The following is a 25055-nucleotide window of genomic DNA, read 5'->3' as shown; positions in this document are numbered from 1 at the left end:
GAAGACACTGACTGTAAAGACACTTATCTACCTGGAAACCTCCACTTTCTTTGCTACTATACAGCAATAACATTTTCTATTCATATTGCAGCTACAGACCTAACAAATAGAATTGCATATATTGTGCTTTAGAAATTAAAATGCATTCCAAAGTCAGGCAATGCTAAACAATGAAAGTCTTGAAACCCTCCCCCCCTCTTTCCAGTTTCAGAACCAGCCCACTTCCTCACTCTTCACAAAGGGAGAAACTCTCTCTCTACACCTCTGAAACAAAAATTCCCTCCCCAAAAGTGATCAGAAAGAGTCTACTTAGGCACTACTGCAAATGGAAGTTGTCTAATAACCATTCCTTCTAATTCAGGAAGAGGAGGAGGAGAAGAAAGTCACAACAAATGTTTGGATTCCTTCCTCTTTGACGTCTTCTCTTCCCTATCTGATGCTCTGGGACATGTGCAGGGGGGTCAGCATCTCTTCAGAGATGGCTCCTTTCACATCAGAGCCCCTCAAATTGGCTTCCTGGAGGTCACAACCTGATAGGTCACAATTCTGAAGGGGAAAAGAAAAAGAAGTGTCAATGGAATGCACCCAGAACTCTGTTCAAAGCTTTACTGGAAGTCCATTTACCTGAACTCCATTGTACTCTGAAGCTGGAGAGGTCAGCCAAAAGCCACCAATCCCCCCAATTACCAGCTGACTACAGGAGAGAAAGGAATAGGATGGAAAATGAATCCCAACTCACTTCCAAATCAGTTCCTGCCAACGTTGCTCCCCTGAGGTTTCAGTTCTTTAGTCTGGCGTTTCTCAGCGTTGCAACTCGGATGTTCATTCCTGTCATCTGACTGCCCTCCATGGCCACTCCTTTCAGGCTGGCACCTGGAACACACACAGAAAGGGGTTCTGTGAGGAAAACCAGTCAGAAACACAGCAGCTGCACACTGGTGCTGCCTCAGAGCTGTGTGAATTGGAGGAGGACAAGGGGATTTGGGGCTGAGACGGTCACAGACTCAGTGCAGCCCTTGTGGGCCCTTCTCAGGGTTGGACAAACCACAGCTGGACCTTTTCTGGGCCATAGAAATGCACAAACACAGGCTTCAGTTGGCACAGATTGACAAGGCAAAAGCTTCTCACCTTCCAGATGAGCTTGAAGGCCTGATGGGTCCTCAGAGTTGCAGCCTTTCAGGGACGCTCCCTCTGCGTTGGAGCGCAGCATCTTCACCCCTGGCAGGTTGGCACACTGGCACAGACAGGAGTCACTGAGAGCCAGAGGAACAACACCAAAGACAATCAAGAAGACACTTTTAATTTCTGCTTTGGGAGTCAATCCCATTAAATCATTACTGGGAGGAAGTGTAAAAGCTTTGGGAACCAGAACAACTCTAGAATATATTTAAGAACTCGATGTTTTACACCCCTCTGTTTGTTCCAGCTCCTCTCTGTTAACACAAGCCCAGCCTTCCCAAGCTGCAGCAGCTCTTCCATCCAGCACAGAGCCTGACAGGTCAGCCCTCTCCAGGCTGGCACAGCACAGGCTGGCACGGGCCAGGTTGCAGCGGCTCAGATTGGCCACCTTGAAGTTGATGCAGCAAAGATCCAGGTGGGAAAGATCCACTCCACTGAAAGTGAGACCCTGGAAATCCCAAGGAATAAACCCCCCAAAAAGGTTACACAGGGGAAAGGGGTAGGTCTGGACACAAAGTTATCATCATTGTGTAGACAGGTGTGCATTAATATTTACAGTGTGTAAATATCTATGTCTAAATATATGGATAGAAATGTATTAAAATATATCCTGTCTATAAATATAGACAGATACAAGATAGATACAGACACACACAGGTCCTGGGAGGAGCTGAAGACACCCCACCAGGGAAGGGGGCTTATAAAAAGGAGGGAGAGGGACTTTTGATATGGGCCTGGAGGGACAGGACAAGGGGCAGTGGTTTTTAAACTGAAAGAGAGCAGGGTTAGATGGGAGACTGGGAAGAAATCCTTCCCTGGAAGGGTGGGGACGGGCAGGGATGGAATTCCCAGAGAAGCTGTGGCTGCACCTGGATCCCTGCAAGTGTCCAAGGACAGGCTGGATCAACCTGCTCTAGTGGAAGGTGTCCCTGCCCATGGCAGGGGGTGGAATGAGAAGACCTTTAAGGTCCCTTCCAACCCAAACCAGTCCATGATTCTATACAGACAAATACACACAAGACCATTTATTTTACTACTTCAGACTAATGAAATCTAAATGCAAAGCTCTCAAAAATTGTCCTTGGTTCATTTTATATTTAAACAAATGTAAGGGGGGTACTTTGAATTAGATGATCAATGGAGCATAGAGGCGTGAGAAAGGAATCATATTAGGATGTGAAACCAGCCAGAGTATGGTACAATGTAACTTCATGGCACAAGCGAATTGTAAGGTCCATTGTGCTTTTTAGCAAGTCAGCCTGATATCCCCTATTATCAGAGCTGAGTTCTTCCTTGGTTTTGCTACATATTGCAAGATAGATACATCTACCCTTGAAACACAGTGGGAGAGGTCATACATAGGGGTGAGAAAGATGATGATGGGAGGCAGATTCTGTGGGCAGGGGTCACTCGCCCCTTGCCCTACAGCAGGGCATGCACAGACTGTTGCTATCAGGTGATGAACAGGCGGGGTTTGGCTGCCACTCAGGCATCACCTTATACTGGGTACTGGCCCTACGTGGTGTAATGTGGAGCTGATAAAATGGGGTGTCAGGACTGCTGGGGTGAGCGATCCTCATCCTGCCATGGAGACTGTGTTGCTCCGCGGGGACGCCCGCTAAGCACGGGCACCGACCAGCTGCTGCAGATCCTGGCAGCCCTGGCCTGTCTGTGTGGGTAAGCACAGTTTATTGACAGGAAGCAACTGAGAGAACAAACTTTTTAATATCCTTTTTGTGTTCCTTTAATTCCCCTTTTATGTTTATAGTATTTTTTCCTTAGTTTCCCTTTTTACTAACCAGTTTCGTGTTATCCATAATATTGTGTTAAGATCCTTTTTTAGTATCCCTTTTCACTAGTTAATACTGTATTAAATGCTGTTCGTAGTATTTGTTTTAATGCCATCCAATAAGACAGTTACTTTGTATCCTTTTTTTAGTTTTTAATCCCTCTTGCTAAGTTTATTACTATTATTATTATTCTCATTGTAATAAAAGATATTTTGTGTGTTTGAGTATTTCTGGCACTTGTCTTTATTCCGGACATGTATCTGAACGAACTGTTACATAAGGTTGGAATGTGCCATATCACTCAACAAACAACCCCACAGTATCCTAACAAACCCTAATGGGATGCAGGATCCAGCTCAGTGTAACTGCATGACCCTTATAGACCTTTTGCACAGGAGAGCAACAACTCACATGCCTCACATGCACTCCCCAGCCCACCCCAAATGTACAGGGGTGGCTTCACTGTACCCACAGCATTCTCTTGATCTGGTTCCACGGAGATGAGAGTGTGATCTCTGAACTGCAGTCTGATTTTGCTGTCTATTTTTGGCACTTTCCCACCTAAGAAAAATGAATCCTCCTTAGAAAGGAAGAAAACCAGACAAACGGTTAAACTGACCCCCCTGTGCTCTCCCCACTCTCTCAAGGCTGGACTGTTTGTTAAGCTATGTTTCAACACCCACATGTCCTCAAACTTGTTGTGGAGGGGGCAAGGAGAAAGAGATTTTTTAATTCTCTCCCCTTTCCTGTCTGCAAATAACTATAATAAATAGCAAGCTAGAGCCCAGGGAAAACTGCTACCAGTTAAATGCTCTCGGGATACAGTTTATCACAGCTGCCAGTTCCAGTCTAGGATAATCTTTATTCCACTCTAAGGGAGTGTCATCTCTCCCACTAGACACGGGGAGCAAACACACACGTGGGGCCTCACGGCACATGAAGCTGATGCTGGACTGTGATCTGGCAGAGTTCAGGCACACGGTGTGACTCTTGGGGTCGGTGCTGTGCCGGGCAAAGGCTTGGACTCGACGCTGCTCGTGGGTCCCTTCCACCTCAGCCTGTTCTGTGACGGTGCGATGAGTTCCCTCTCTTCCAACACTTTTGTTCTTTTTAGGGCTCCTCGCTGCCCGGGGCCCGGAGCCCGCCTCCCGCGCGCCTGCTTCCCTGCCCGTTTTGGCGGCCGCAGCCGGGCGCTGAGTGCCCGCTCCCCGGGCGGGCCCGGCCGCTGCTCCAGGAGTGGGGGGGCAGCGCCGGCGCCTCGAGGATTCCCGGGATTCCCTGGCCGGAGTGGGCGGGGCGAGGCGGGGCTTGGGCGGGGCGGGGGCGGGGCCGAGAGGGGCGGTTGGTGGGGTTTGGGTGGGAGCGGGCGGGGCGGGGCCGGGAGCGGGAGCGCTGCCGCTGAGCGGCCCCCGGGCAGAGACCCCGGGCAGCGGCCCCGAGACCCCCGGCGAGTGGCCCCCGGTGCGCGGCCCCGGGGGAGGGACCCCCCGTGCGCGGCCCCCGGCGAGTGGCCGCTGGTGAGCGACCCCCGGTGAGCGACCCCCAGTAAGTGACACCCGGTGAGCGACTCGCGGGGGAGAAGCCCCGGTAAGTGACACCTGCGGAGGGACCCCCGGTGAATGACCCGCGGTGAACAACCCCTGGCAAGTGATCCCCGGGGAGGGAGCCCCGGTAAGTCACCCCCGAGGAGGGACCCCCGGGCAGTGAGCCCCGGGGACAGTCCCCAAGTGAGCGGCCCCCGGGGGTGTCGGGCCGGGGCTGGGCGCGTTCCTTCCCCGTGCAGAGCCGAGCGGGGCCGTGGCGGGAGCGGGGCCGGAGCGGAGCCGGCCGGGGGGGCAGAGGGGAGCCCTGAGCCGCCTTCTGCCGAGGGGGCTGCTGGAAAGGAGCCTGCGCTGGGAGGAGCGGGGGACGTGGCCCGAGGCTGAGGCAGGGGAGCTTCAGGTCAGCTCCTGGACAAAGGTTTCTCGCTGTGTTTTTCAGGGGGGGCTCGGGCACTGCAATGGGTTGCCCAGGCGGAGCCAGCACCCCGGCAGGTGTTTCAGAGGCGCCTGCATCTGGCCATGGCTGACACGCTTTAGTGGTTTGGGGGTTGCTGGGGCAGTGCTGGGCTGACAGATGGACTTGATGGAATCATGGAACGTGCTGAGTTGGGAGGGTCCCACCGGCACCGTGGAGTCCAGCTCCTGAGTTTTAGGCACCACTAAAGGAACTGAATCTGGATCGAGCTGTTTGGCTCCAAAAACTCTTCTGCCTCTAGTCTACACTGCCAAGTGAAACAAAACAGAGCGTGCAAAATAGAGGCCTGTGTTCCCCCCAAAGGGAAGGCAGGCAGTTACACACCAGGACAGTAAAGCAAAGCTCAGAACACTCATGGTCCCCACAGTTGTATGACTCATCAAACCAGTCCGCTGTTACCCATGTAGAACTCTCATCAGGAACCCCAAACTTTCTTGTGTGTATTTGTATAGATATGTATAGATATGTATAGATAGATACATATACATACATAGATATGTATAGGTCTATATTTGTGTGTATCTCTGTAAGATTCTGTATCTTTGGATGTGATGTTGGCATGCTATTGTTGTGTGGCAATAAGTGGACTTAAAAGGTTACAAGACTTTAGGAGATCGCCTTTCTGCTTGTGGGTTCTGTTTTTTAAAGAAGGTAACAAGAAAAGAACTCTTTAGCCAAATATCATTTAAGGGCTCCTCGCTGCCCGGGCCCGGAGCCCGCCTCCCGCGCGCCTGCTTCCCTGCCCGTTTTGGCGGCCGCAGCCGGGCGCTGAGTGCCCGCTCCCCGGGCGGGCCCGGCCGCTGCTCCAGGAGTGGGGGGGCAGCGCCGGCGCCTCGAGGATTCCCGGGATTCCCTGGCCGGTTTCCAGGCAACGCTCCCCGCGCGCTCCTCGCTCCAGGGCCGAACGTGCGCAGCCAATGGGAGGCGGCGGAGTGGGCGGGGCGAGGCGGGGCTTGGGCGGGGCGGGGGCGGGGCCGAGAGGGGCGGTTGGTGGGGTTTGGGTGGGAGCGGGCGGGGCGGGGCCGGGAGCGGGAGCGCTGCCGCTGAGCGGCCCCCGGGCAGAGACCCCGGGCAGCGGCCCCGAGACCCCCGGCGAGTGGCCCCCGGTGCGCGGCCCCGGGGGAGGGACCCCCCGTGCGCGGACCCCGGCGAGTGGCCGCTGGTGAGCGACCCCCGGTGAGCGACCCCCAGTAAGTGACACCCGGTGAGCGACCCGCGGGGGAGAAGCCGCGGTAAGTGACCCCTGCGGACGAACCCCCGGTGAGCGGCCCCGAGGGAGAGACCCTTGGCAAGTAACCCCCGGGAAGTGACCCCCGGTGCGCGGCCCCCGGGGGTGTCGGGCCGGGGCTGGGCGCGTTCCTTCCCCGTGCAGAGCCGAGCGGGGCCGTGGCGGGAGCGGGGCCGGAGCGGAGCCGGCCGGGGGGGCAGAGGGGAGCCCTGAGCCGCCTTCTGCCGAGGGGGCTGCTGGAAAGGAGCCTGCGCTGGGAGGAGCGGGGGACGTGGCCCGAGGCTGAGGCAGGGGAGCTTCAGGTCAGCTCCTGGAGAAAGGTTTCTCGCTGTGTTTTTCGGGGGGGCTCGGGCACTGCAATGGGTTGCCCAGGCGGAGCCAGCACCCAGGCAGGTGTTTCAGAGGCGCCTGCATCTGGCCATGACTGACACGCTTTAGTGGTTTGGGGGTTGCTGGGGCAGTGCTGGGCTGACAGTTGGACTTGATGGAATCATGGACCGTGCTGAGTTGGGAGGGTCCCACCGGCACCGTGGAGTCCAGCTCCTGAGTTTTAGGCACCACTAAAGGAACTGAATCAGGATCGAGCTGTTTGGCTCCAAAAACTCTTCTGCCCCTAGTCTACACTGCCAAGTAAAACAAAACAGACCGTGCAAAATAGAGGCCTGTGTTCCCCCCAAAGGGAAGGCAGGCAGTTACAAACCAGGACAGTAAATCAAAGCTCAGAGCCTACATTCATGGTCCCCATAGTTGTATGACATATCAAACCAGTCCTCTGTTCATTACCCGTGTAGAACTCTCATCAGGAACCCCAGACTTTCTTGTGTGTATTTGTATAGATATGTATAGATATGTAGAGGTAGATAGATATGCATACATAGATATGTATAGGTCTATATTTGTGTGTATCTCTGTAAGATTCTGTATCTTTGGATGTCATATTGGCATGCTGTTGTTGTGTGGCAACAAGTGGACTTAAAAGGTTGCAACACTTTAGGAGATCACCTTTCTGCTTGTGGGTTCTATTTTTTATAGAAGGTAACAAGAAAAGAACTCTTTAGCCAAATATAACTTAAGACATTAATCAGAGCAAATGTATTGATTTTTATTTCCAATTGTACAACAAGTCATTCAACTATTTGCATACTCCAAAGCTGGGTTGGAAACTTCTCCCTCAGAAATAAGAAAAGCTGTTTTCCAAGGCTGTTACTGACAGCCATGGCAGAGTTTCCAATAACAACTCCCCATTCTTGAAATGCAAAGCCTGAAAAATGAAACAAGCGTTAACCTGGAATTCTTGTTGCCAGCACTGATCTGGACAGAAGTTATTAGAGCGTGGAGCAAAGCTAGCACCACAAACAACCTTGGACTCTGCATTCGTTGGTCATGGCAACAAAGTTTTGCTTTTCAACCCATCTGCTAAGGAAACCTTGCCAGAACTGTGAGCTTAGAACACTACTTTTCTTAAGAAGTTAGGAGGCCTTAATCCAGTGTACACAGATGAGACCCTGAAATAGGAGAGAGGCCAGTTGCTGATGATCAGTGCAGATGAGGAATCAGCTCTGCTGAGTAGACTTCAAGCTTTGTGATTTTTACAAGTGGACTATTTCAAATCTGTTGTAGAAGAAACAGTCTTTTCTGTTTGATCAACTTTCCACTTTCAGAATACTGGAGTTTATCCCTAAAATTCAGCCTGTAGTTTCAAAAGATAAAAATCCTTCGAGGAAACCTTTCAGCCTCAGTAGCCAATTGCAATGTGCCCAGGGAAGTTCAGCAACAGCACCATTCATTAAATGAACTGTTCTGGACCAGCCATCCCAGAGAGATTGAGCTCCAGTGCCAAACCCCATAGAGTGCCAAGTGCCATAAGAGCTGATTTTTGGCTTCACTGAGATTCTCTCTGGTTTCACTGGGTGTAGCTGGCACATCTGGAGCAAAGGGTGTGGGCAAAAGTACATCCTTAGAAGGGTCCAGTACAAATCATGTCACAAGATTAGCAATTTCTCTAATTGAGGAAGGCAATTAGATACAGAACTGAATTTTTCTACCTCCTCTTTCCACACTGCTGCTGAATTCCTTCAACATGCCCTGTGAGCAGTCCCAGAGCTCTGTGCTTCACACCATAAGGGACTTGCTTAACAGGGAACAAACACCTCAGAGACAAAAGGTGCCACCACAGAAAGGTCTTGGTGCCCAAGAAGTGCCCAGGCTGCCCCAAAAACTGCGCCTCAAAACTAAAGCTTCCAGACTTTTTTTTCCTGGTGGAAAGAGCTCCCGATTCCCTTTTTTCAGCCCCGCTCTGCAATGGCCGGTCCCACCTTTTAAAAAATTGAATCCAAATGAAGATTCCTGCCAGACAAAAGGTGCCATCACAGAAAGGTCTTCCTGCCCAAGAAGTGCCCAGGCTGCCCCAAAAACTGCACCTGAAAACAAAAGCTTCCAGACTTGTTTTCCTTAGAGAAAGAGCTGCTGTTCCCTTTTTTCAACCCTGCTCTGCAATGGCCGGTCCCACCTCCTGAAAAATTGAATCCAGATGAAGATTCTTCCCAGAAAAATGGTGCCACCACAGAAAACTCCTCCTCCCCAAGAAGTACCCAGGCTGCCCCAACTACACCTGAAGCCAAAGGATCAAGACTTTTTTTCCGGGTGGAAAGACCTGGTGTTCCATTTTTTCAGCCCTGCACTACAATGGCTGGTCCTACCTCCTTGAAAATTTAATGTAAAAGAACATTCCTGCCAGACAAAAGGTGCCACTACAAAAAACTCTTCCTGTCCATGAAGTGCCAAGGCTGCTCCAACAACTGCACCTCAAAACAAAAGCTTCTAGACTTTTTTTCCTGGTGGAAAGAGCTGCTGTTCCCTTTTTTCAGCCCTGCGCTCCAATGGCCCGTCCGACCTCCTGGAAAATTCAATGTAAATGAAGATTCCTGCCAGACAAAAGGTGCCACCACAGAAAGGTCTTCCTGCCCAAGAAGTGCCCAGACTGCCCCAACAACTGCACCTCAAATCCACAGCTTCCAGCCTTTTTTTCCTGATGGAAAGAGCTGCTGTTCCCTTTTTTCAGGCCTGCGCTGCAATGGCCCGTCCCACCTCCTGAAAAATGGAATCCAACTGAAGATTCCTGCCAGACAAAAGGTACCACCACAGAAAACTCTTTGTTCCCGAAGAAGTGCCCAGGCTGCCCAACCGACTACACTTCAAGGCCAAATGATCCAGACTTTTTTCCCTGTGGAAAGAGCTGCTGTTCCATTTTTTCAGCCCTGCAATGCAATGGCTTGTCCCACCTCCTGAAAAATTTACTCCAAATTAAGATTTCTGCCAGACAAAAGGTGCCACCACAGAAAACTCTTGCTGCCCAAGAAGTGCCCAGGCTGCCCAACAACTGCACCTGAAGCCAAAACTTCCAGACTTTTTTTCCTGGAGGAAAGAGCTGCTGTTCCCTTTTTTCAGGTCTGCGCTGCAATGGCCGGTCCCACCTCCTGGAAAACATAATGTAAATGAACATTCGTTCCAGACAAAAGGTGCCACCACAGAAAGCTCTTTGATGCCCCAGAAGTCTTCAGGCTACCCGAACAACTGCACGTCAAAGCCAAAGGTTCTAGACTTTTTTTCCTGGTGGAAAGAGCTGTTGTTCCCTTTTTTCTGCCCTGCGCTGCAATGGCCGGTCCCACCTTTTAAAAATATCTATCCAAATGAAGATTCCTTCCAGACAAAAGGTGCCACCACAGAAAGGTCTTCCTGCCCAAGAAGTGCCCAGGCTGCCCCAACATCTGCACCAGAAACCAAAGCTTCCAGACTTTTTTTCATGGTATAAAGAGCTGCTCTTCCCTTTCTTCAGGCCTGCGCTGCAATGGCCGGTCCCACGTTTTAAAAAACTGAATCCAACTGAAGATTCCTGCCAGACAAAAGGTGCCACCACAGAAAGCTATTTGATGCCCAAGAACTCCCCAGCCTGCCCAACAACTGCACCTCAAAGCCAAAGCTTCCAGACTTTTTTTCCTGGTAGAAAGAGCTGCTGTTCCCTTTTTTCAGCCCAGCGCTGCAATGACCGGTCCCACCTCCTGGAAAATTTACTCCAGCTGAAGATTCCTGCAAGACACAAGGTGCCACCACAGAAAACTCTTCCTGCCCAAGAAGTACCCAGGCTGCCCAACAACTGCACCTGAAGCCAAAGCTTCCAGACTTTTTTTCCTGGTGGAAAGAGCTGCTGTTCCCTTTTTTCAGGTCTGCGCTGCAATGGCCGGTCCCACCTCCTGGAAAACATAATGTAAATGAACATTCGTGCCAGACAAAAGGTGCCACCACAGAAAGCTCTTTGATGCCCAAGAAGTCTTCAGGCTACCCAAACAACTGCACCTCAAAGCCAAAGGTTCTAGACTTTTTTTCCTGGTGGAAAGAGCTACTGTTCCCTTTTTTCTGCCCTGCTGCAATGACCGGTCCTTCCTCCTGGAAAATTGAATCCAAATGAAGATTCCTGCCAGACAAAAGGTGCCACCACAGAAAACTCTTGCTCCCCAAGAAGTGCCCAGGCTGCCCAACAACTGCACCAGAAGCCAAAGCTTCCAGACTTTTTTCCCTGTGGAAAGAGCTGCTGTTCCCTTTTTTCAGCCCTGCTCTGCAATGGCCGGTCCCAACTCCTGGAAAATTGAATCCAACTGAAGATTCCTGCCAGACAAAATGTACCACCACAGAAAGTCCTTCCTGCCCAAGAAGTGTCCAGGCTGCCCAACAACTGCACCTGAAGCCAAAGGATCCAGACTTTTTTTCCTGGAGGGAAGAGCTGCTGTTCCCTTTTTTCAGGTCTGCGCTGCAATGGCCGGTCCCACCTCCTGGAAAACATAATGTAAATGAACATTCGTGCCAGACAAAAGGTGCCACCACAGAAAGCTCTTTGATGCCCAAGAAGTCATCAGGCTACCCAAACAACTGCACCTCAAAGCCAAAGGTTCTAGACTTTTTTTCCTGGTGGAAAGAGCTGCTGTTCCCTTTTTTCAGGCCTGCGCTGCAATGGCCGGTCCCACCTTTTAAAAATATCTATCCAAATGAGGATTCCTGCCAGACAAAAGGTGCCACCACAGAAAGGTCTTCCTGCCCAAGAAGTGCCCAGGCTGCCCCAACATCTGCACCAGAAACCAAAGCTTCCAGACTTTTTTTCCTGGTGGAAAGAGCTGCTGTTCCCTTTTTTCAAACCTGCGCTGCAATGGCTGGTCCCACCTTTTAAAAATATCTATCCAAATGAAGATTCCTGCCTGACAAAAGGTGCCACCACAGAAAGCTATTTGATGCCCAAGAACTCCCCAGGCTACCCCACAAACTGCACCTCAAAGCCAAAGGATCCAGACTTTTTTTCCTGGTGGAAAGAGCTGCTGTTCCCTTTTTTCAGGCCTGCGCTGAAAGGGCTTGTCCCACCTTTTAAAAAACTGAATCCAACTGAAGATTCCTGCCAGACAAAAGGTGCCACCACAGAAAGCTATTTGATGCCCAAGAACTCCCCAGCCTGCCCAATAACTGCACCTTGAAGCCAAAGCTTCCAGACTTTTTTTCCTGGTAGAAAGAGCTGCTGTTCCCTTTTTTCTGCCCTGCGCTGCAATGGCCGGTCCCACCTTTTAAAAATATCTATCCAAATGAAGATTCCTGCCAGACAAAAGGTGCCACCACAGAAAGGTCTTCCTGCCCAAGAAGTGCCCAGGCTGCCCCAACATCTGCACCAGAAACCAAAGCTTCCCGACTTTTTTTCCTGGTGGAAAGAGCTGCTTTTCCCTTTTTTCAAACCTGCGCTGCAATGGCTGGTCCCACCTTATAAAAATATCTATCCAAATGAAGATTCCTGCCAGACAAAAGGTGCCACCACAGGAAGCTCTTTACTGCCCAAGAAGTGCTCAGGCTGCCCCAAAAACTGCACCTCAAAGCCAAAAGAATGCAGACTTTTTTTCCTGGTGGGAAAGAGCTGCTCTTCCCTTTTTTCAGGCCTGCGCTGAAAGGGCTTGTCCCACCTTTTAAAAAACTGAATCCAACTGAAGATTCCTGCCAGACAAAAGGTGCCACCACAGAAAGCTATTTGATGCCCAAGAACTCCCCAGGCTGCCCCATAAAATGCACCTCAAAGCCAAAGGATCCAGACTTTTTTTCCTGGTGGGAAAGAGCTGCTCTTCCCTTTTTTCAGCCCTGCGCTGAAAGGGCTTGTCCCACCTTTTAAAAAACTGAATCCAACTGAAGATTCCTGCCAGACAAAAGGTGCCACCACAGAAAACTCTTCCTGCCCAAGAAGTGCCCAGGCTGCCCAACAACTGCACCAGAAGCCAAAGGATCCAGACTTTTTTCCCTGTGGAAAGAGCTGCTGTTCCCTTTTTTCAGGTCTGCGCTGCAATGGCCGGTCCCACCTCCTGGAAAACATAATGTAAATGAACATTCGTGCCAGACAAAAGGTGCCACCACAGAAAGCTCTTTGATGCCCAAGAAGTCTTCAGGCTACCCAAACAACTGCACCTCAAAGCCAAAGGTTCTAGACTTTTTTTCCTGGTGGAAAGAGCTGCTGTTCCCTTTTTTCTGCCCTGCGCTGCAATGGCCGGTCCCACCTTTTAAAAATATCTATCCAAATGAAGATTCCTGCCTGACAAAAGGTGCCACCACAGAAAGCTATTTGATGCCCAAGAACTCCCCAGGCTGCCCCACAAACTGCACCTCAAAGCCAAAGGATCCAGACTTTTTTTCCTGGTGGAAAGAGCTGCTGTTCCCTTTTTTCAGGCCTGCGCTGAAAGGGCTTGTCCCACCTTTTAAAAAACTGAATCCAACTGAAGATTCCTGCCAGACAAAAGGTGCCACCACAGAAAGCTATTTGATGCCCAAGAAGTGCCCAGCCTGCCCAATAACTGCACCTCGAAGCCAAAGCTTCCAGACTTTTTTTCCTGGTAGAAAGAGCTGCTGTTCCCTTTTTTCAACCCAGCGCTGCAATGACCGGTCCCACCTCCTGGAAAATTTACTCCAGCTGAAGATTCCTGCAAGACACAAGGTGCCATCACAGAAAACTCTTCCTGCCCAAGAAGTGTCCAGGCTGCCCAACAACTGCACCTGAATCCAAAGGATCCAGACTTTTTTTCCTGGAGGAAAGAGCTGCTGTTCCCTTTTTTCAGGTCTGCGCTGCAATGGCCGGTCCCACCTCCTGGAAAACATAATGTAAATGAACATTCGTGCCAGACAAAAGGTGCCACCACAGAAAGCTCTTTGATGCCCAAGAAGTCTTCAGGCTACCCAAACAACTGCACCTCAAAGCCAAAGGTTCTAGACTTTTTTTCCTGGTGGAAAGAGCTGCTGTTCCCTTTTTTCTGCCCTGCGCTGCAATGGCCGGTCCCACCTTTTAAAAATATCTATCCAAATGAAGATTCCTGCCTGACAAAAGGTGCCACCACAGAAAGCTATTTGATGCCCAAGAACTCCCCAGGCTGCCCCACAAACTGCACCTCAAAGCTAAAGGATCCAGACTTTTTTTCCTGGTGGAAAGAGCTGCTGTTCCCTTTTTTCAGGCCTGCGCTGAAAGGGCTTGTCCCACGTTTTAAAAAACTGAATCCAACTGAAGATTCCTGCCAGACAAAGGTGCCACCACAGAAAGCTATTTGATGCCCAAGAACTCCCCAGCCTGCCCAACAACTGCACCTCAAAGCCAAAGCTTCCAGACTTTTTTTCCTGGAGGAAAGAGCTGCTGTTCCCTTTTTTCAGCCCAACGCTGCAATGACCGGTCCCACCTCCTGGAAAATTTACTCCAGCTGAAGATTCCTGCAAGACACAAGGTACCACCACAGAAAACTCTTGCTGCCCAAGAAGTGCCCAGGCTGCCCAACAACTGCACCTGAAGCCAAAGCTTCCAGACTTTTTTTCCTGGAGGAAAGAGCTGCTGTTCCTTTTTTTCAGCTCAGCGCTGCAATGGCTGTTCCCAACTCCTGAAAAATTGAATCCAAATGAAGATTCCTGCCAGACAAAAGGTGCCACCACAGAAAGGTCTTCCTGCCCAAGAAGTGCCCAGGCTGCCCCAACATCTGCACCAGAAACCAAAGCTTCCAGACTTTTTTTCCCGGTAGAAAGAGCTGCTGTTCCCTTTTTTCAGCCCAGCGATGCAATTGCTGGTCCCAACTCCTGAAAAATTGAATCCAAATGAAGATTCCTGCCAGACAAAAGGTGCCACCAGAGAAAGGTCTTCCTGCCCAAGAAGAACCCAGGCTGCCCAACAACTGCACCTGAAAGCAAAGCTTCCAGCCTTTTTTCCTGGAGGAAAGAGCTGCTGTTCCCTTTTTTCAGGTCTGCACTGCAATGGCCAGTCCCACCTCCTGGAAAAGATAATGTAAATGAACATTCGTTCCAGACAAAAGGTGCCACCACAGAAAGCTCTTTGATGCCCAAGAAGTCTTCAGGCTACCCAAACAACTGCACCTCAAAGCCAAAGGTTCTAGACTTTTTTTCCTGGTGGAAAGAGTTACTCTTCCCTTTTTTCTGCCCTGCTGCAATGGCCGGTCCCACCTTTTAAAAATATCTATCCAAATGAAGATTCCTGCCAGACAAAAGGTGCCACCACAGAAAGGTCTTCCTGCCCAAGAAGTGCCCAGGCTGCCCCAACATCTGCACCAGAAACCAAAGCTTCCAGACTTTTTTTCCTGGTGGAAAGAGCTGCTCTTCCCTTTTTTCAGGCCTGCGCTGAAAGGGCTTGTCCCACCTTTTAAAAAACTGAATCCAACTGAAGATTCCTGCCAGACAAAAGGTGCCACCACAGAAAGCTATTTGATGCCCAAGAACTCCCCAGCCTGCCCAATAACTGCACCTCGAAGCCAAAGCTTCCAGACTTTTTTTCCTGGTAGAAAGAGCTGCTGTTCCCTTTTTTCAGCCCAGCGCTGCAATGACCGGTCCCACCTCCTGGAAAATTTACTCCAGCTGAAGATTCCTGCAAGACACAAGGTGCCATCACAGAAAACTCTTCCTGCCCAAGAAGTGTCCAGGCTGCCCAACAACTGCACCTGAAGCCAAAGGATCCAGACTTTTTTTCCTGGAGGAAAGAGCTGCTGTTCCCTTTTTTCAGGTCTGCGCTGCAATGGCCGGTCCCACCTCCTGGAAAACATAATGTAAATGAACATTCGTTCCAGACAAAAGGTGCCACCACAGAAAGCTCTTTGATGCCCAAGAAGTCTTCAGGCTACCCAAACAACTGCACCTCAAAGCCAAAGGTTCTAGACTTTTTTTCCTGGTGGAAAGAGTTGCTGTTCCCTTTTTTCTGCCCTGCGCTGCAATGGCCGGTCCCACCTTTTAAAAATATCTATCCAAATGAAGATTCCTGCCAGACAAAAGGTGCCACCACAGAAAGGTCTTCCTGCCCAAGAAGTGCCCAGGCTGCCCCAACATCTGCACCAGAAACCAAAGCTTCCCGACTTTTTTTCCTGGTGGAAAGAGCTGCTGTTCCCTTTTTTCAGCCCTGCTCTGCAATGGCTGGTCCCACCTTATAAAAATATCTATCCAAATGAAGATTCCTGCCAGACAAAAGGTGCCACCACAGGAAGCTCTTTACTGCCCAAGAAGTGCTCAGGCTGCCCCACAAACTGCACCTCAAAGCCAAAGGATCCAGACTTTTTTTCCTGGTGGGAAAGAGCTTCTCTTCCCTTTTCTCAGGCCTGCGCTGAAAGGGCTTGTCCCACCTTTTAAAAAACTGAATCCAACTGAAGATTCCTGCCAGACAAAAGGTGCCACCACAGAAAACTCTTGCTGCCCAAGAAGTGCCCAGACTGCCCAACAACTGCACCTGAAGCCAAAGCTTCCAGACTTTTTTCCCTGTGGAAAGAGCTGCTGTTCCCTTTTTTCAGCCCTGCTCTGCAATGGCCGGTCCCACCTTTTGAAAAATTGAATCCAACTGAAGATTCCTGCCAGACAAAAGGTGCCACCACAGAAAGTCCTTTCTGCCCAAGAAGTGTCCTGGCTGCCCAACAACTGCACCTGAAGCCAAAGCTTCCAGACTTTTTTCCTGGTGGAAAGAACTGCTGTTCCCTTTTTTCTGCCCTGCTGCAATGACCGGTCCTTCCTCCTGGAAAATTGAATCCAAATGAAGATTCCTGCCAGACAAAAGGTGCCACCAGAGCAAGGTCTTCCTGCCCACGAAGTGCCCAGGCTGCCCCAACATCTGCACCAGAAACCAAAGCTTCCAGACTTTTTTTCCTGGTAGAAAGAGCTGCTCTTCCCTTTTTCCAGGCCTGCGCTGAAAGGACTTGTCCCACGTTTTAAAAAACTGAATCCAACTGAAGATTCCTGCCAGACAAAAGGTGCCACCACAGAAAACTCTTCCTGCCCAAGGAGTGCCCAGACTGCCCAACAACTGCGCCAGAAGCCAAAGCTTCCAGACTTTTTTCCCTGTGGAAAGAGCTGCTGTTCCCTTTTTTCAGCCTTGCTCTGCAATGGCCGGTCCCACATTTTGAAAAATTGAATCCAACTGAAGATTCCTGCCAGACAAAAGGTGCCACCACAGAAAGGTCTTCCTGCCCAAGAAGTGCCCAGGCTGCCCCAACATCTGCACCAGAAACCAAAGCTTCCAGACTTTTTTTCCCGGTAGAAAGAGCTGCTGTTCCCTTTTTTCAGCCCAGCGATGCAATGGCTGGTCCCAACTCCTGAAAAATTGAATCCAAATGAAGATTCCTACCAGACAAAAGGTGCCACCAGAGAAAGGTCTTCCTGCCCAAGAAGAACCCAGGCTGCCCAACAAGTGCACCTGAAAGCAAAGCTTCCAGCCTTTTTTCCTGGAGGAAAGAGCTGCTGTTCCCTTTTTTCAGGTCTGCGCTGCAATGGCCAGTCCCACCTCCTGGAAAAGATAATGTAAATGAACATTCGTTCCAGACAAAAGGTGCCACCACAGAAAGCTCTTTGATGCCCAAGAAGTCTTCAGGCTACCCAAACAACTGCACCTCAAAGCCAAAGGTTCTAGACTTTTTTTCCTGGTGGAAAGAGCTGCTGTTCCCTTTTTTCTGCCCTGCGCTGCAGTGGCCGGTCCCACCTTTTAAAAATATCTATCCAAATGAAGATTCCTGCCAGACAAAAGGTGCCACCACAGAAAGGTCTTCCTGCCCAAGACGTGCCCAGGCTGCCCCAACATCTGCACCAGAAACCAAAGCTTCCAGACTTTTTTTCCTGGTGGAAAGAGCTGCTCTTCCCTTTTTTCAGGCCTGCGCTGAAAGGGCTTGTCCCACCTTTTAAAAAACTGAATCCAACTGAAGATTCCTGCCAGACAAAAGGTGCCACCACAGAAAGTCCTTCCTGCCCAAGAAGTGTCCAGGCTGCCCAACAACTGCACCTGAAGCCAAAGGATCCAGACTTTTTTTCCTTGTGGAAAGAGCTGCTGTTCCCTTTTTTCAGCCCAGCGCTTCAATGGCTGGTCCCAACTCCTGAAAAATTGAATCCAACTGAAGATTCCTGCCAGACAAAAGGTGCCACCACAGAAAGGTATTTGATGCCCCAGAACTCACCAGGCTGCCCCATAAACTGCACCTCAAAGCCAAAGGATCCAGACTTTTTTTCCTGGTGGAAAGAGCTGCTCTTCCCTTTTTTCAGGCCTGCGCTGAAAGGGCTTGTCCCACGTTTTAAAAAACTGAATCCAACTGAAGATTCCTGCCAGACAAAAGGTGCCACCACAGAAAACTCTTGCTGCCCAAGAAGTACCCAGGCTGCCCAACAACTGCACCAGAAGCCAAATCTTCCAGACTTTTTTCCCTGTGGAAAGAGCTGCTGTTCCCTTTTTTCAGCCCTGCTCTGCAATGGCCGGTCCCACCTTTTGAAAAATTGAATCCAACTGAAGATTCCTGCCAGACAAAAGGTACCACCACAGAAAGTCCTTCCTGCCCAAGAAGTGTCCTGGCTGCCCAACAACTGCACCTGAATCCAAAGGATCCAGACTTTTTTTCCTGGAGGAAAGAGCTGCTGTTCCCTTTTTTCAGGTCTGCGCTGCAATGGCCGGTCCCACCTCCTGGAAAACATAATGTAAATGAACATTCGTGCCAGACAAAAGGTGCCACCACAGAAAGCTCTTTGATGCCCAAGAAGTCTTCAGGCTACCCAAACAACTGCACCTCAAAGCCAAAGGTTCTAGACTTTTTTTCCTGGTGGAAAGAGCTACTGTTCCCTTTTTTCTGCCCTGCTGCAATGACCGGTCCTTCCTCCTGGAAAATTGAATCCAAATGAAGATTCCTGCCAGACAAAAGGTGCCACCACAGAAAACTCTTGCTCCCCAAGAAGTGCCCAGGCTGCCCAACAACTGCACCAGAAGCCAAAGCTTCCAGACTTTTTTCCCTGTGGAAAGAGCTGCTGTTCCCTTTTTTCAGCCCTGCTCTGCAATGGCCGGTCCCAACTCCTGGAAAATTGAATCCAACTGAAGATTCCTGCCAGACAAAATGTACCACCACAGAAAGTCCTTCCTGCCCAAGAAGTGTCCAGGCTGCCCAACAACTGCACCTGAAGCCAAAGGATCCAGACTTTTTTTCCTGGAGGGAAGAGCTGCTGTTCCCTTTTTTCAGGTCTGCGCTGCAATGGCCGGTCCCACCTCCTGGAAAACATAATGTAAATGAACATTCGTGCCAGACAAAAGGTGCCACCACAGAAAGCTCTTTGATGCCCAAGAAGTCATCAGGCTACCCAAACAACTGCACCTCAAAGCCAAAGGTTCTAGACTTTTTTTCCTGGTGGAAAGAGCTGCTGTTCCCTTTTTTCAGGCCTGCGCTGCAATGGCCGGTCCCACCTTTTAAAAATATCTATCCAAATGAGGATTCCTGCCAGACAAAAGGTGCCACCACAGAAAGGTCTTCCTGCCCAAGAAGTGCCCAGGCTGCCCCAACATCTGCACCAGAAACCAAAGCTTCCAGACTTTTTTTCCTGGTGGAAAGAGCTGCTGTTCCCTTTTTTCAAACCTGCGCTGCAATGGCTGGTCCCACCTTTTAAAAATATCTATCCAAATGAAGATTCCTGCCTGACAAAAGGTGCCACCACAGAAAGCTATTTGATGCCCAAGAACTCCCCAGGCTACCCCACAAACTGCACCTCAAAGCCAAAGGATCCAGACTTTTTTTCCTGGTGGAAAGAGCTGCTGTTCCCTTTTTTCAGGCCTGCGCTGAAAGGGCTTGTCCCACCTTTTAAAAAACTGAATCCAACTGAAGATTCCTGCCAGACAAAAGGTGCCACCACAGAAAGCTATTTGATGCCCAAGAACTCCCCAGCCTGCCCAATAACTGCACCTTGAAGCCAAAGCTTCCAGACTTTTTTTCCTGGTAGAAAGAGCTGCTGTTCCCTTTTTTCTGCCCTGCGCTGCAATGGCCGGTCCCACCTTTTAAAAATATCTATCCAAATGAAGATTCCTGCCAGACAAAAGGTGCCACCACAGAAAGGTCTTCCTGCCCAAGAAGTGCCCAGGCTGCCCCAACATCTGCACCAGAAACCAAAGCTTCCCGACTTTTTTTCCTGGTGGAAAGAGCTGCTTTTCCCTTTTTTCAAACCTGCGCTGCAATGGCTGGTCCCACCTTATAAAAATATCTATCCAAATGAAGATTCCTGCCAGACAAAAGGTGCCACCACAGGAAGCTCTTTACTGCCCAAGAAGTGCTCAGGCTGCCCCAAAAACTGCACCTCAAAGCCAAAAGAATGCAGACTTTTTTTCCTGGTGGGAAAGAGCTGCTCTTCCCTTTTTTCAGGCCTGCGCTGAAAGGGCTTGTCCCACCTTTTAAAAAACTGAATCCAACTGAAGATTCCTGCCAGACAAAAGGTGCCACCACAGAAAGCTATTTGATGCCCAAGAACTCCCCAGGCTGCCCCATAAAATGCACCTCAAAGCCAAAGGATCCAGACTTTTTTTCCTGGTGGGAAAGAGCTGCTCTTCCCTTTTTTCAGCCCTGCGCTGAAAGGGCTTGTCCCACCTTTTAAAAAACTGAATCCAACTGAAGATTCCTGCCAGACAAAAGGTGCCACCACAGAAAACTCTTCCTGCCCAAGAAGTGCCCAGGCTGCCCAACAACTGCACCAGAAGCCAAAGGATCCAGACTTTTTTCCCTGTGGAAAGAGCTGCTGTTCCCTTTTTTCAGGTCTGCGCTGCAATGGCCGGTCCCACCTCCTGGAAAACATAATGTAAATGAACATTCGTGCCAGACAAAAGGTGCCACCACAGAAAGCTCTTTGATGCCCAAGAAGTCTTCAGGCTACCCAAACAACTGCACCTCAAAGCCAAAGGTTCTAGACTTTTTTTCCTGGTGGAAAGAGCTGCTGTTCCCTTTTTTCTGCCCTGCGCTGCAATGGCCGGTCCCACCTTTTAAAAATATCTATCCAAATGAAGATTCCTGCCTGACAAAAGGTGCCACCACAGAAAGCTATTTGATGCCCAAGAACTCCCCAGGCTGCCCCACAAACTGCACCTCAAAGCCAAAGGATCCAGACTTTTTTTCCTGGTGGAAAGAGCTGCTGTTCCCTTTTTTCAGGCCTGCGCTGAAAGGGCTTGTCCCACCTTTTAAAAAACTGAATCCAACTGAAGATTCCTGCCAGACAAAAGGTGCCACCACAGAAAGCTATTTGATGCCCAAGAAGTGCCCAGCCTGCCCAATAACTGCACCTCGAAGCCAAAGCTTCCAGACTTTTTTTCCTGGTAGAAAGAGCTGCTGTTCCCTTTTTTCAACCCAGCGCTGCAATGACCGGTCCCACCTCCTGGAAAATTTACTCCAGCTGAAGATTCCTGCAAGACACAAGGTGCCATCACAGAAAACTCTTCCTGCCCAAGAAGTGTCCAGGCTTCCCAACAACTGCACCTGAATCCAAAGGATCCAGACTTTTTTTCCTGGAGGAAAGAGCTGCTGTTCCCTTTTTTCAGGTCTGCGCTGCAATGGCCGGTCCCACCTCCTGGAAAACATAATGTAAATGAACATTCGTGCCAGACAAAAGGTGCCACCACAGAAAGCTCTTTGATGCCCAAGAAGTCTTCAGGCTACCCAAACAACTGCACCTCAAAGCCAAAGGTTCTAGACTTTTTTTCCTGGTGGAAAGAGCTGCTGTTCCCTTTTTTCTGCCCTGCGCTGCAATGGCCGGTCCCACCTTTTAAAAATATCTATCCAAATGAAGATTCCTGCCTGACAAAAGGTGCCACCACAGAAAGCTATTTGATGCCCAAGAACTCCCCAGGCTGCCCCACAAACTGCACCTCAAAGCTAAAGGATCCAGACTTTTTTTCCTGGTGGAAAGAGCTGCTGTTCCCTTTTTTCAGGCCTGCGCTGAAAGGGCTTGTCCCACGTTTTAAAAAACTGAATCCAACTGAAGATTCCTGCCAGACAAAGGTGCCACCACAGAAAGCTATTTGATGCCCAAGAACTCCCCAGCCTGCCCAACAACTGCACCTCAAAGCCAAAGCTTCCAGACTTTTTTTCCTGGAGGAAAGAGCTGCTGTTCCCTTTTTTCAGCCCAACGCTGCAATGACCGGTCCCACCTCCTGGAAAATTTACTCCAGCTGAAGATTCCTGCAAGACACAAGGTACCACCACAGAAAACTCTTGCTGCCCAAGAAGTGCCCAGGCTGCCCAACAACTGCACCTGAAGCCAAAGCTTCCAGACTTTTTTTCCTGGAGGAAAGAGCTGCTGTTCCTTTTTTTCAGCTCAGCGCTGCAATGGCTGTTCCCAACTCCTGAAAAATTGAATCCAAATGAAGATTCCTGCCAGACAAAAGGTGCCACCACAGAAAGGTCTTCCTGCCCAAGAAGTGCCCAGGCTGCCCCAACATCTGCACCAGAAACCAAAGCTTCCAGACTTTTTTTCCCGGTAGAAAGAGCTGCTGTTCCCTTTTTTCAGCCCAGCGATGCAATTGCTGGTCCCAACTCCTGAAAAATTGAATCCAAATGAAGATTCCTGCCAGACAAAAGGTGCCACCAGAGAAAGGTCTTCCTGCCCAAGAAGAACCCAGGCTGCCCAACAACTGCACCTGAAAGCAAAGCTTCCAGCCTTTTTTCCTGGAGGAAAGAGCTGCTGTTCCCTTTTTTCAGGTCTGCACTGCAATGGCCAGTCCCACCTCCTGGAAAAGATAATGTAAATGAACATTCGTTCCAGACAAAAGGTGCCACCACAGAAAGCTCTTTGATGCCCAAGAAGTCTTCAGGCTACCCAAACAACTGCACCTCAAAGCCAAAGGTTCTAGACTTTTTTTCCTGGTGGAAAGAGTTACTCTTCCCTTTTTTCTGCCCTGCTGCAATGGCCGGTCCCACCTTTTAAAAATATCTATCCAAATGAAGATTCCTGCCAGACAAAAGGTGCCACCACAGAAAGGTCTTCCTGCCCAAGAAGTGACCAGACTGCCCCAACATCTGCACCAGAAACCAAAGCTTCCAGACTTTTTTTCCTGGTGGAAAGAGCTGCTGTTCCCTTTTTTCAGGCCTGCGCTGAAAGGGCTTGTCCCACCTTTTAAAAAACTGAATCCAACTGAAGATTCCTGCCAGACAAAAGGTGCCACCACAGAAAGCTATTTGATGCCCAAGAACTCCCCAGCCTGCCCAATAACTGCACCTCGAAGCCAAAGCTTCCAGACTTTTTTTCCTGGTAGAAAGAGCTGCTGTTCCCTTTTTTCAGCCCAGCGCTGCAATGACCGGTCCCACCTCCTGGAAAATTTACTCCAACTGAAGATTCCTGCAAGACACAAGGTGCCATCACAGAAAACTCTTCCTGCCCAAGAAGTGTCCAGGCTGCCCAACAACTGCACCTGAAGCCAAAGGATCCAGACTTTTTTTCCTGGAGGAAAGAGCTGCTGTTCCCTTTTTTCAGGTCTGCGCTGCAATGGCCGGTCCCACCTCCTGGAAAACATAATGTAAATGAACATTCGTTCCAGACAAAAGGTGCCACCACAGAAAGCTCTTTGATGCCCAAGAAGTCTTCAGGCTACCCAAACAACTGCACCTCAAAGCCAAAGGTTCTAGACTTTTTTTCCTGGTGGAAAGAGTTGCTGTTCCCTTTTTTCTGCCCTGCGCTGCAATGGCCGGTCCCACCTTTTAAAAATATCTATCCAAATGAAGATTCCTGCCAGACAAAAGGTGCCACCACAGAAAGGTCTTCCTGCCCAAGAAGTGCCCAGGCTGCCCCAACATCTGCACCAGAAACCAAAGCTTCCCGACTTTTTTTCCTGGTGGAAAGAGCTGCTGTTCCCTTTTTTCAGCCCTGCTCTGCAATGGCTGGTCCCACCTTATAAAAATATCTATCCAAATGAAGATTCCTGCCAGACAAAAGGTGCCACCACAGGAAGCTCTTTACTGCCCAAGAAGTGCTCAGGCTGCCCCACAAACTGCACCTCCAAGCCAAAGGATCCAGACTTTTTTTCCTGGTGGGAAAGAGCTTCTCTTCCCTTTTCTCAGGCCTGCGCTGAAAGGGCTTGTCCCACCTTTTAAAAAACTGAATCCAACTGAAGATTCCTGCCAGACAAAAGGTGCCACCACAGAAAACTCTTGCTGCCCAAGAAGTGCCCAGACTGCCCAACAACTGCACCTGAAGCCAAAGCTTCCAGACTTTTTTCCCTGTGGAAAGAGCTGCTGTTCCCTTTTTTCAGCCCTGCTCTGCAATGGCCGGTCCCACCTTTTGAAAAATTGAATCCAACTGAAGATTCCTGCCAGACAAAAGGTGCCACCACAGAAAGTCCTTTCTGCCCAAGAAGTGTCCTGGCTGCCCAACAACTGCACCTGAAGCCAAAGCTTCCAGACTTTTTTCCTGGTGGAAAGAACTGCTGTTCCCTTTTTTCTGCCCTGCTGCAATGACCGGTCCTTCCTCCTGGAAAATTGAATCCAAATGAAGATTCCTGCCAGACAAAAGGTGCCACCAGAGCAAGGTCTTCCTGCCCACGAAGTGCCCAGGCTGCCCCAACATCTGCACCAGAAACCAAAGCTTCCAGACTTTTTTTCCTGGTAGAAAGAGCTGCTCTTCCCTTTTTCCAGGCCTGCGCTGAAAGGACTTGTCCCACGTTTTAAAAAACTGAATCCAACTGAAGATTCCTGCCAGACAAAAGGTGCCACCACAGAAAACTCTTCCTGCCCAAGGAGTGCCCAGACTGCCCAACAACTGCGCCAGAAGCCAAAGCTTCCAGACTTTTTTCCCTGTGGAAAGAGCTGCTGTTCCCTTTTTTCAGCCTTGCTCTGCAATGGCCGGTCCCACATTTTGAAAAATTGAATCCAACTGAAGATTCCTGCCCGACAAAAGGTGCCACCACAGAAAGGTCTTCCTGCCCAAGAAGTGCCCAGGCTGCCCCAACATCTGCACCAGAAACCAAAGCTTCCAGACTTTTTTTCCCGGTAGAAAGAGCTGCTGTTCCCTTTTTTCAGCCCAGCGATGCAATGGCTGGTCCCAACTCCTGAAAAATTGAATCCAAATGAAGATTCCTACCAGACAAAAGGTGCCACCAGAGAAAGGTCTTCCTGCCCAAGAAGAACCCAGGCTGCCCAACAAGTGCACCTGAAAGCAAAGCTTCCAGCCTTTTTTCCTGGAGGAAAGAGCTGCTGTTCCCTTTTTTCAGGTCTGCGCTGCAATGGCCAGTCCCACCTCCTGGAAAAGATAATGTAAATGAACATTCGTTCCAGACAAAAGGTGCCACCACAGAAAGCTCTTTGATGCCCAAGAAGTCTTCAGGCTACCCAAACAACTGCACCTCAAAGCCAAAGGTTCTAGACTTTTTTTCCTGGTGGAAAGAGCTGCTGTTCCCTTTTTTCTGCCCTGCGCTGCAGTGGCCGGTCCCACCTTTTAAAAATATCTATCCAAATGAAGATTCCTGCCAGACAAAAGGTGCCACCACAGAAAGGTCTTCCTGCCCAAGACGTGCCCAGGCTGCCCCAACATCTGCA

General features: G+C 50.0%; 1 protein-coding gene, 1 long non-coding RNA gene and 1 pseudogene across 2 annotated transcripts in view; 1 reads left to right on the top strand and 2 right to left on the bottom strand.

The window, feature by feature from the left end:
* The window catches only part of LOC127463453 (zinc finger protein 91-like), a 307626-nt pseudogene that overhangs the window by 187216 nt on the left and 95355 nt on the right, over positions 1 to 25055 (bottom strand).
* The window catches only part of LOC127463460 (gastrula zinc finger protein XlCGF7.1-like), a 99828-nt gene that overhangs the window by 27811 nt on the left and 46962 nt on the right, over positions 1 to 25055 (top strand). The window lies entirely within an intron of this gene.
* Positions 9045 to 22910, bottom strand: LOC127463459 (uncharacterized). The gene is made up of 3 exons (XR_007900847.1): positions 22833 to 22910; positions 19452 to 19540; positions 9045 to 9211 (listed from the first exon to the last, which is right to left on the bottom strand). It is a non-coding gene; the product is annotated as an uncharacterized LOC127463459 (long non-coding RNA).

This window comes from Manacus candei, unplaced genomic scaffold (assembly GCF_025592945.1).
Source record: "Manacus candei isolate 608988 ecotype Guabito, Panama unplaced genomic scaffold, ASM2559294v1 h1tg000161l, whole genome shotgun sequence".
Taxonomy (NCBI): domain Eukaryota; kingdom Metazoa; phylum Chordata; class Aves; order Passeriformes; family Pipridae; genus Manacus; species Manacus candei.
The sequence above is the reverse complement of the archived record's forward strand: the minus strand, read 5'-3'. Positions and strand labels throughout refer to the sequence as shown.